This window comes from Neophocaena asiaeorientalis, unplaced genomic scaffold (genome assembly GCF_003031525.2).
Source record: "Neophocaena asiaeorientalis asiaeorientalis breed wild unplaced genomic scaffold, Neophocaena_asiaeorientalis_V1.1 scaffold134, whole genome shotgun sequence".
NCBI lineage: Eukaryota > Metazoa > Chordata > Mammalia > Artiodactyla > Phocoenidae > Neophocaena > Neophocaena asiaeorientalis.
The window spans coordinates 16,120,870-16,132,662 of NW_020185339.1; the positions used below are offsets into that span (position 1 = coordinate 16,120,870).

At 40.4% G+C, this 11,793-nt stretch overlaps 1 pseudogene; it reads right to left on the reverse strand.

The window, feature by feature from the left end:
- Nucleotides 1-7,234: 7,234 nt before the first annotated feature.
- Nucleotides 7,235-8,009, reverse strand: LOC112394232 (60S ribosomal protein L9-like; annotated as a pseudogene).
- Nucleotides 8,010-11,793: the final 3,784 nt, after the last annotated feature.

The window sequence follows — 11,793 nt, forward strand, 5'->3', positions numbered from 1 at the left end:
GTCCCAGAGTGTAGACTGAATGTCTCTGAAGGGTTTGATTGAATCTAAGGAAGAAACTTCTAACTAAGATGTTCGTTGGGAGGTGGAACAAGCAGCTTGGGAGGATATCCTGTCAAGCTAAGACTGGCCAGCCACTTGTTTGGAATGTGGCAGAATGGACTCAAATATTGTACTTGGAATTTCAGTAGAAAGCTGGTGAAGTACTTTCCAGCTTAGAAGGGCCTTGCAGGAAGTTGTCACTTTGAAATGTGTTGTGCTTACTTTGCCCTTAGATAGTTTTTTGGCACCCCACGATTGCAGACTTAAGTATCGTTTTGGTGGAAGTAACAAAATCTGAAATCTTAAATTTGTTAATGTCGTTAAGTCTGGTATTCATTCCACGAAGTTCCACTTTAAAGTATGGAAAAACGTTATGAACATCTGCTTTAAACAATGAATGGGGTGAAGTCCTTTGCATTTTAATTTAAAAACGGCATAGTTTTATAATACATTAAGTTTATAATATGCAGAGTGTGTTTAATTTTCTAAAGCAATGACTTGTCTTGGCATTATGCTGTCTTACGAAACACTTTCTCATTCTCACATTGTCTTTATAGTTTTCAATATCAGCAAAGCCTTTAAATAGTCTTAGTTGGGTGTTGTGTATCACTGTACAGTAACTGCTAGTACATATGGTATTTCTGATCCGTGTAATAAAGTACATTTGTCATGTATCTTGTGATCTACATACCTTTCAGCTGTTACTTCATAAATCTGTTCCATCAGAGAACTGCTTTGTACAGCAGTGGTTCAAGCTGCTTCTAATAAACTAATATTTTGTGTCTTTTATATGTAATCAACAGGGAGTATTATAGACTTGTGCCTCTGTGGAGAAACATTCCACTAAACTTCTTTTCTCTTGACAATAATGGGGGGAAAAAAATAGCTTGGGAAGATCACAGATGTTCAAGAAAATATGTTGTTTGCTCCTAAAAGTCAACTGAAGATCTTTTGTATTGCTCCAGGTTTTTTGTTTGTTTGTTTGTTTTTATTTATTTTTTTAATGCTTTAGAGAAGAAACAGTTTGAGATATGTGATGGGAGTACGGGGAGATAGGATTACAAATTTCAGTGGAGACCCACATTGGGTGCTGTTTTTCAGAATTCTAAAAAGCTTCTTCTTGCTCACACAAAGGGGTGATATTCTGAGCAGAGTGGTAGGTAGTTGGCCAAAGACTGGTCATTCCTACGTGCTTTCCTACTCAGACATAAGCATTCTGCTCTAGGTTTAGTTTTTGTTCTGTCCCAAACTTCAAACTAATACTGTCTTCACAAGAGCATAGGTATTTACTAACGCAGGCAGTCCCTTGAGTAATTGGATAGGGGCTATTGTCTTTCTCCAGCTGTAGAAATTTGCTCAGTGGGTAAGCCCTCCACAGACTAGGCAATGGGTTATTGATAACTGTGTAGTAAAATATTCATGGAAAATGCTTAAGGAAGCTGTATGCCATGGGTGAAATTGGTATGGTTGTCCTTTATAAGCCTGTGAATCTTTAAGAAGAGTTGCCATAAAGAGAATGGGAATCGGCTGTTCCGAATCTCCACTGACGAAATGGGTTTTAACTGTAGCAGAAGGGATTTGAGTTAAATGTAAAGAAGAACTTCTTGAATGTGAGTGTTATTTGAAGCCAGGTATGGGTTGAGAAGAGGCTGTTGAATTGTCTCTGGAAGAGAGAGAGAGCGCTAGAGAAAGAAATGAAAGGGGGCGGAGAGTGGGAGACCCCCACTTGAGATGATTTAAATGTAATTCTGCCCAATGGTTATGAGTCCTTTATTCTCTTTTCTCACACTCACATCTCAGGTTTTGAGGTTTAAAAGGTCAGACCTAAAGAGTATACTTTAGTCATTAGAACTAAAGTGCCAGAGGACCCCTAGGTCCGGAGGTTCTTTTGGTGTAATTCTTAATTGAAATGAAATGCTAAGTTGTGACCAGTGGATGAGAAAATTGACTCAGGGTTGATTTTCCACCCTTGTCATTAAAGACCAGTGTACACACTGAGCTCACAGTGCCAGAGAGGAATTTGACATTGAGCAATTTCTGGAAAGGCAAGTGGTTGGTAGGCTGTGACCACTTAGGCTTGGGATGGGTTAGAGGGCTGGGGGAAGGGTACAGCTGCCACGTTGCTGCTTGGGCATGTGCCTACTAAGTATTTTTTCCAGGAATACTCCAGCAGGACCAGAGGGTTGCAGATCAAACTTGGCGCTTTAAATTCCAGAGAGCAGAGGCTGAGAGGACAGGGTAAGTTTACCCTTTCCTTTTTTTTTTTTTCCTGCCTGTCACCACCCTGTCCTGTCCCCATTTGGTACTCTTTTGCACCTCCCTCTTCTTTGCTTTCCTTCAGTCTGTTTTTCTTGCATATAACTGAAAGAAAAAAAAATTTTTTTAAATAAAAACTTAAAGCTGCGAGTTAAACATTATTTACTTCTTAGGGAAAAAAAAAATCCCACCAAGTTTAGTTGTAAGTGCTTTTGTTTATAAATGACCCCTGGAATTTTTCTTTGTGGTCCAGTGACAATAGCTCACATAGATTTCCCACTTCTGTGCTGTTTTTCCTCACCAGTTTGTCTTTCTCTCTTCCTCTGCATTTTCCTCTTTTTTTTTTTTTTTTTTACTTATTTTATTTATTTATTTTTTGGCTGCATTGGGTCTTCATTGCTGCACGTGGGCTTTCTCTAGTTGCTGTGAGCGGGAGCTACTCTCCGTTGCGGTGCACGGGCTTCTCACTGTGGTGGCTTCTCTAGTTGTGGAGCACAGGTTCTGGAGCGCAGGCTCAGTAGTTGTGGCGCATGGGCTTAGTTGCTCCGTGGCATGTGGGATCTTCCTGGACCAGGGCTCGAACCTGTGTCCCCTGCATTGGCAGGTGGATTCTTAACCACTGCACCACCGAGGAAGTCCCTCTTGTTGTTCTTAATAGTTTTACCACCTATGCATGAATCCCTAAATACCATAACTTTGTTTTGTCTATTATTGTTTTTATTATTTAAAAAATTTTTTTTAATTTATTTTTGGCTGCGTTGGGTCTTTGCTGCTGCTCATGGGCTTCCTCTAGTTGCGGTGAGCAGGGGCTACTCTTCGTCGCAGCGCGTGGGCTTCTCATTGCGGTGGCTTCTCTTGTTGCGGAAGACAGGCTCTAGGCCCGCGGGCTTCAGTAGTTGTGGCACATGGGCTCAGTAGTTGTGGTTTGCAGGCTCTAGAGTGCAGGCTCAGTAGCTGTGGCGCACGTGCTTAATTGCTCTGAGGCATGTGGGATCTTCCCAGACCAGGGACGGAACCTGTGACCCATGCATTGGCAGGCAGATTCTTAACCACTTCGACACCAGGGAAGTCCTGCATTTTCCTCTTTTAAAAAAATTTTTTTCTTCACTGGCCTCTTTTTCTGTGTGGATATTACTTCAATTTCCTCCTTAGGCTCAAATCACTACCCTTGCATTCTCTCTCTCCCCTCTCATCTCAGTCTTTCCACTTACTATGTTTTTCTTCCTCTTCGTTTTCACCCTCATCTTCTAACTGGATGCATAAATAGAAGATACGCTTTACAACAGGGGCAGGCCAATTGGCTGGTCATCTGGTTTTGCAAATAAAGTTTTATTGGAACGTAGCCAGGCCCACTCATTCATGTATTTTCTATGACTGCTTTTGTGCAACAGAGGCAGAGTTGAATACTTATGAGTGAGACCCTCCTCTGGCCTGAAAATCCCAAAATATTTACTATCTGGCCTTTTAATATATTTAAAAAAAATTTTTTTTGGCCTTTTAAGAAAGAGTTTGCTGAATCCTGCTTTAAAATATTTTCTGTATTTATTAATGAAGGCTTTTTTGTTCCTTATTTGGAAATTCAGGTGAGTTGGATCTGTTTTATGTCTCCCTACTTAGTGAAATTGAGTTGCATTTTATATTTGCAAATTTCCCCAAATTTCTCACTTAAAGGCAGTGGTATCCAAAAGAAAAAAGACAAGCTTACCGTCCTGACTATCAAAGCTAAGTGAGTAATGGTGGTCATTTGTGGTGTGTGTGTCTGTGTGTTTAGAGGTCTTCCCCACCTTCCACCTCCTACTGGGCTCTTTTTAGTCTTTGGGGGGGAAAAAAGATAATTCCATTGTAAAGCTCTTCAAAAATCTCGCAGCCAACTTTTCCTTTAAGTCTATGAACCATTTTTGGAAATGTTAAATGCTGGAGAAAGGACTCTTAATTTAATATGGCACCTAGAATACTGACACATAAAAGCATTTCAGTGTAGTTTTATTTGGTGGATGGTCTATTTGAAGATGTTTCACACGAATACCCTTACAGATTGGTTTCATTAACATGAAATTAATATGAACTAAAATAATCATAAGACTTAAGGCTGAAAAATGTTTTAGAGATGACCTATTTTAACCCTGCGCTTTTCAACAGATGAGGAAACTGTTGACGTCCCACCTTTGCCGAGATATTAGGAGTTCATGACCCAGTTCAGAGACCATGTCTCTTTACTCTCAGGCCAATCTTTTTCTAAACCATAAGGCAGTGACAACTGGCCACACAAATGTAACATTCTGACTAATGTCAAGATTAATTCTATTCTTTTCCTTTCTATAAAAAGAGGGGCTGCTAAATGCTGTGGTTAATAACCAAACCTTTCCCATTGGTGGCTGTGCCTCTTTACCTCACAGGCAGTGTAATATCTTTTAGTTAAAATGAAACAACACAGTAACAAACTTCTCCTCTTGCCCTGTGCCCCCATAAAAGGCTAGATTTTTGTTTGTTTGTTTCTACTCTCTTCTAATTCACCCTGTGTAGTTATCGATTTCTTTTTATATTTTATTATTTTTTCTCATAAAAGTAATACGTGTAATGTTGTAGAAAACCTAGGAAAGTCTAAATGAAATACAATCATTCATAATCCAGCCACCCAGAGAATATGTATATGTGTCTATATTTTCATAACTGTCTCAACACTGTACAGTTTTATATTCTGTTTTCTTAACTTTACATCATGAGGATTTTCCCCACACCACTGAAAATCTTTTGAAACATTCCCTCATATTCTGTCTCGTGGGTAAACTACATTTTCTTGTTTGCCTGTGTTTGGACATTTAAATTTTTTACAAAATATTTTTGTGTGTGTGATTAAAATACTTCCCTGTAATATTAATGGCCTTACTAATCCTTATCTGATATATTCTTGTAGAAGAGTTTTAGAAGAGAATGAACTTTTCTTAAAAAGACTCCTGATCCATATTGCCAACTCACTTTCCTGAAAGGCTGAAACAATTAATAATCCTTCCCTGGAGCATGTGACTGCCTGTCTGGGGCACACTGGAGGGGCTGTAAATTAAGCTTTTAAAACATTCCTTTCAATATGTCACTCTCCAGCTAGGAAACTTCCCATGGCTGCAAGATCAGATCTAAGCTTCTTAGTGTGTATGCTCTTCCATTTCTTCACTTCCAGCTAATTTCTCAACAACCGCAATCTGGCATCTGCCCCCATCTGCCTAGAGGCATCGAGGAAACAGCCCTAGACTAGACTAAGTGTCAGGAAACTAGGGTTCAAATCCCAGCCCTGCCACTTAGTAGTATGTGACCTTGGGCAAGTAACTTAATTTCTTTAAGCCTGTTTCCTCAGGCTTTAAAATGGAAATAAAAAAACAGACCTTGATTTTGGGGGCTCCCATGAGATAATAGAGGTAAGAAATATTTTTAATCTGTGGAACACTGTCAACGTTAGGGGGTGTATTGTTATTGAGACTGCTCCTGGGGTAGTGTGGTATCCACCAAATATTTCTGATCCTCGTAGGCTCGTGGGAGAATTTTACTTCCACACCCCTTGCATTGGAATGTGGCCACATGACTGACTTCCGCCAATGAGATAGGAGTGGAAGTGACACATGCATTTGCATGCAAAATCTTTTACAAGCTAGGCCTTAGTCAGCTACTCTCCCATTCTCTCTCCTGTGCTAAGGGCAATGCTGCAGGTGGTTGCTGCCCAGGTCCTGAAGGAAGAACATCAGTGTGGAGAGGAATTCCCTGCCACCCAGTGATGGGCATGTATCTTGAGCAAGACTTTGTTTTCTAAAGCCTAAGGTTTGGGGTGGTTTGTTACTGTACTCTCACCTAGTGGTACAAGCCTACTCTTGGTGTGTCTTTCTGTGTAGTCCTTGGTATGACTGAAATTTTTTTTTTTTTTTTTTTTTTTGCGGTATGCGGGCCTCTCATTGTTGTGGCCTCTCCCGTTGCGGAGCACAGGCTCCGGACGCGCAGGCTCAGCGGCCATGGCTCACAGGCCCAGCCGCTCCGCGGCATGTGGGATCTTCCCGGACCGGGGCACGAACCCGTGTCCCCTGCATCGGCAGGTGGACTCTCAACCACTGCGCCACCAGGGAAGCCCTGACTGAAATTTTTGAAACCCTCTTTTCCTTTGACTTGGTGCCACTCACACTCTTGATATTTTCCTCCATCTCTGACAAATCCTCAGTCTCCATTGTATTCTCTTCCTTTTCCATCAAATATGCACATAAGATGAGTATCTGACTTCCTCTCCTTTCGTTATATGCTTACCTTCGTCAACTTAGTTTACTCTGACAGCTTTAAATATTATGTCTTTCTTAGCCCTGTATGTTTGAAAAAGGTTTCCAGTTTGAGGATTACTGGTCTACCCTTTTTCTTATGCCTTGAGGGCAGGGACCCTAAACTGGAATCAGATGGCCAGCTGGCTCTTCCACTTGTCTACCTGCCAGAGACCTAACCTCTCTATGCCTCTGTTTCTGCATATGTAACATGGGGTTAATTGTAGTTCCTACTTCACAGGTGGTTGTGAGAATTAAATAAGAAAATATATGTAAAACACTTCCTGCCTACCTAGGACACAGTAAGTTTACTATAAATGGTGGTGGTTGTTTGGTTGTTACACATCTTTTCTCTCCTTCACTCCCCAAGTTCTATCTCCAGTTTCTGGTAAGATATACTTAGAAGTAGAAGACCCATAAGAAGTGTTTGTTTTAGTTCTAACATCACATTGATGGCTGATAATAGGAGTGAAAAATTGGTACCCTTGCCCTGAAGATGCTTTGAGCAGTGTTTACTTTTTTTTTTTTAAGGAAAAGTCCCAAATCAAAAGAGCTTTTATTGAATCTTTAATATATCACAAATGAGTCTGAAGAATCATCTGGTATCTTTCTGTTTCTGTAGCCAGACCACTCGGATCTTGTTCATCAGCCTACTGGACTGTTCCTTTTTCAGAAACATAGATACCATCCAAAAATTTTCTGATGTCCTTGTTTTTAACTGTTGTGGCTTGCTAAATCAAAGCAGCTGAATTTTTTTTTAAACATCTTTATTGGAGGATAATTGCTTTACAATGTTGTTTTAGTTTCTGCCGTATAACAAAGTGAATCAGCTATATGTATACATATATCCCCATATCCCCTCCCTCTTGCGTCTCCCTCCCACCCTCCCTACCCCACCCCTCTAGGTGGTCACAAAACACTGAGCTGATCTCCCCGTGCGATGCAGCAAGCAGCTGAATTTGACACAAGTTTAATATCATTTCCTTCAAGAATCAACTCATCTTTCTGGGCTTGAGATACTGAACAAGCAACGCCTGGCCTCATCTGAACCCTGTGGGTGTATTTTTCACCCCGAAAATTTCAGATTTCAACAAGAGAACCATTCTCCTTGAATAACAACGTTGATGGGGAAGTGCGCATACACAGACCTCATCTGAAACGGAAGCCCATTGTAACACCCTTGATCATGTTCTATACATGACTACAGATAGTGTCAACAGTTGCCAGTTCCTTTCTATTTCCCTACCGTTTGTCAGCTTGGAGCCTCTTCTTTTTCTTTCCAAGGAGACTGAGTTCTACACTGATGTGATTGAAGCCCCATTGCAGGGTGCCTCTGGGGCCCTTCACAATAATCGTGTGTCCCTTTGGAGTAACGTGGACATTTTTTGGAATGTCGACAGTCTGATTGTTGAGAATGGTCTTCATTCTTGCAGCAGATGTGGCAAAGAGCTCTTTTTTTTAAATTGAATATTGCCTTTAGGTGGGTCAGGCACTTCTAAGTTCTCACAGTAATCCCTACACTCTGTCGTTTTCTACACAGTTACCTGACTGACCCTGGGAGGAAATCAGCTTTCCGCAAGCCTGCTCTACCTACACTCACTCATCTTTCCCTTATGTACTCCAGGCCTATCACTGCCAGGCACCCTGGCTTCCACTGGCTTTTCCCCTGAGAACATCTTTTTTTATGATAAAATACACATAGTATAAAATTTACCATTTAATCTGTTTTTAAGTGTACAATTCAGTGGTATTAAGTACATCCACAATGTGGTGCAACCATCACCATTATCCATTTCCAGAAATTTTCCATTACCTGAAACAGAAACTCTGTCCCAGTTAAACAATAACTCCCCATTCCACCCTCCTCTCAGCCTCCAGTAACCACTGTTTGACTTTCTGTCTCTATGAATTTGCCTATTCTAAGTATACCTCGTACAAGTGGAATTATACAGTGTTCATCCTTCTGTGTCTGGCTTCTTTCACTTAGCATAATCTTTTCAAGGTTGTGGCATGCGTCAGGATTTCATTCATTTTAATGGCTGAATAATATTCTATTGTATGGATATACCACGTATTGTTTATCCATTCATCTATTGATGGACATTTAGGTTGTTCTGCTGAGAATATCTTGAAGCTCACGGTGCTGGCTCATCCAAGTTCTTCAATCTCAGATAAACTTCCCTTCTTGAAACTCCTTTGTACTCTGTCTGCCTCAAAGTCATATACTGAGTGATGAAAATATTGGGGAAGGAGGTCGGGAAGGAGCAGAGGAAGAGGTCCCAGACCATGTAAATGTGATGGTGATAGATCTTTAATTTCTTTTTGCAAACAAATGTATGATTTTAAAAAATATTCTTAGTTAACAATTATAATGCTGTAGGTTTCACATGTTTTTTTTTTGGTAGCTGATTTCTTGTGTTTTTCAATGCGTTTTGACTGCTACAGATAGCTTTTGTTGTTGTTGTTTGGAAAGTTGGTGGTAGGAGATACCCAGAGCCCCTCAAAACTGTACTTATGCTGACTTGTGACACCTATTATTTTGTTTGGGATATAACTCCTGAATTTGGGAGGGTTGCATATCTCATGTCTTTGGCACAGTATATTAAGTTTCTCCAGGGAAGAGACCATTCTATGTTTGGTGTATCCAGATAAAAAAGCTTATATTTCTTAAAGAACTTGATGCATACTTGACACTCCTTAAATCGTTTCCTTTTACTTTCTGTTTCTTTTCGCAACATCAACACAATATCATGCAGCTAGTAGGCATGTTGTAGTTTACTATTTACTCCATAGCTTGATTCAGCTATGGAGTCTAGCTTTCCAGAGTGCCTGCTTTTTTAAATAAAAATTGACACTAGAATATTTGAAATATTCATCTTCCCTCATAACCACAAACATTCTAATTAGAATACATTCAGTACTGATCTTGAGCTATAATACAAAGTTATCCATTTATATCAGCACTGAGTAGAGAAAAAAAATTTCAGGGGCAGAGGATGAAGTTTTTCCTTGCCTTCTCTGTGAGCTGTGCTAGTTTGCATCCCTGGTTTATATAGTAAAATATTTTAGTGCTTATTATAGCATCTTAACTCCCTGAGATTTACCAAGGACAAATGTGATCTTAATATTGTATTATATTTCATTTCACAGGTTTGTTTCATAACCTCAATAGTTATTGCTATTTGCAATTCTGTTTCCTTTCTAAATGTGTTAATAAAATGCTTGCACTAGGATTGGCTTGATGCCAGAATTCAATATGGTCATTCTTCAAGTAAGTGATAAAACTCGTGACAGTGTAGCACTTGGAGATCTTTGGATGCATCCTAACTATACAAGTGGGGAAACTCTTAGTTCCTTATAGAGTTAAATTAAGGTCAGACCTGGTTTCCGACATGAAGTTCAGATGTATTGGCAGATCCCCATGCTTGCATTTATTATACTGTAATTTGGGGCTTAAAGAGTTATATCCAGTCCATCCCCAACATCTGGATAGTGTTTATAACGATCACATTTGATCCTAATGTAATTTTGTTGGGGAATTCACTAGAATTCCTCTGTTGGCTACATTACAACTGAACATGAGATCTGCTAAAATATTACCCCAAACTAGTGTATATCTACAGAGAATATAAATATAGATAGATTTCATCCCCCATCCAACCCCCCTGCCACTAAGGCATCATGATCAGCTCGCGGGGCTTCCTTGTCTCCATTGATAAAAATGGGGGTGATGCTTTAACAGCAGCCAACATTCATCAAGCGTTTTGAACCTTGAAAAGCAGAGCAAGCACAAAAATCTTTCGAGGGTGATTACTGTACATGTGCAACCACAATGGCAGCATCATAGACTCAACAGACAGGGATGACATGAGCTTGTTGGTGATTTTTTCCTTTCATTTTCATTTTGATTTAGATGCAATTCCTTACTGTTAGGAAAACATCACTTGGAAAGTAGAGCCAAAGGATTGGTTTTAACCACCCTCCCCCATCAATGGAAGCCCCAAATGAATCAAGTTGAACCTTTTAAAGGCTATTAAGGGAGCCTTTAATTATGTGAGGTGGACACGGGGGAGGGCACAGGGGAAGTTTGGCAATGCAGTTTTAGGACCTCCCAGCCCTGCCAGCAGGGAGATTATTAGCACATTTCACGTAATTTGCGGACAACCATATACTCTTCCCATGAAATAATTTTAACACTCAAAAAGAGGTAGATGAGAAAAGAAAAAGACAGATAGGGAAGGACAGAGGCTGCAGCAATCTTTAGAGAGGGAAAATTATTTCATTAAATCTAAATAGCATATGCTTTTCTGATGCATAGCATATGCAAGTCAATGCAAATTATTTAATAGCAGTGCACTCAGAGTAATTTCCATTTCCTCCCTTGCTTGTGACGGGAATATTCCTTTTAATCAGATTAGATGACATCCTCTGCAAACTTTTGGGGGTTTCAACTTAATTTACCATGCTAAGTAGTTAGGGTAATTTGAAGTAAAGCAATCAGTGGGCTGAAATGAAGCCAAACCTCATTTCTGTCTTTGCGATGCGGAGCCGGCCAGCTGCGTGAGCCCCACAGGGCTTCTTTCCCCTCCTCTCCTCGCCCTGCTCCGCAGCACCCGAGACCTCAGCAGAGTTACTAGTGGCCAGTTCCTTGTTTTGATGGCACCTAGTCAGATCTGTTTTGCATCCACAGAGCTTGCATACGATGCTGTATTCCATTGGCTCTCGATGACTGTCACAACTTATGGTGCTGCCTCAAGCAATGATGGAAAGATGAATTCACACTCTTTAAAAACTTTTTCACCTGGGGAGGTCATGGACCCCTGAAGGGGTCTTTAAAATGATCTGAAGGGGCCCTGCAGATATTCCCAGTCTAGAGGTTCTGGAAAAAGGGAGCAACATTCAGTCCAGTACCATGGATGGGCAAGAAAAGTCTTTGCAGGGAAGAATTCATGCGAACCCACACCTAAAGGTGACAGCCACTTATCAGTGGTGCCTGTGCTGCATGAGTAGTGCCTTGGCAAAACTATGAAGCTTGTTTTGAGCTGTTGCTCACAGTTGTGTGGGCTTTGTGTCTCACGATTCCAGGGGGTGCCATTGTCTTGTAGTCAATGGGAGAATCTGGACAGTTGATACCTACACTTGTCCAGCAGATGGCAGTAAAGGGTCTTTTTTTAATTTTTTTTTTTTTTTTTTTTTTTTTTTTTTTTTT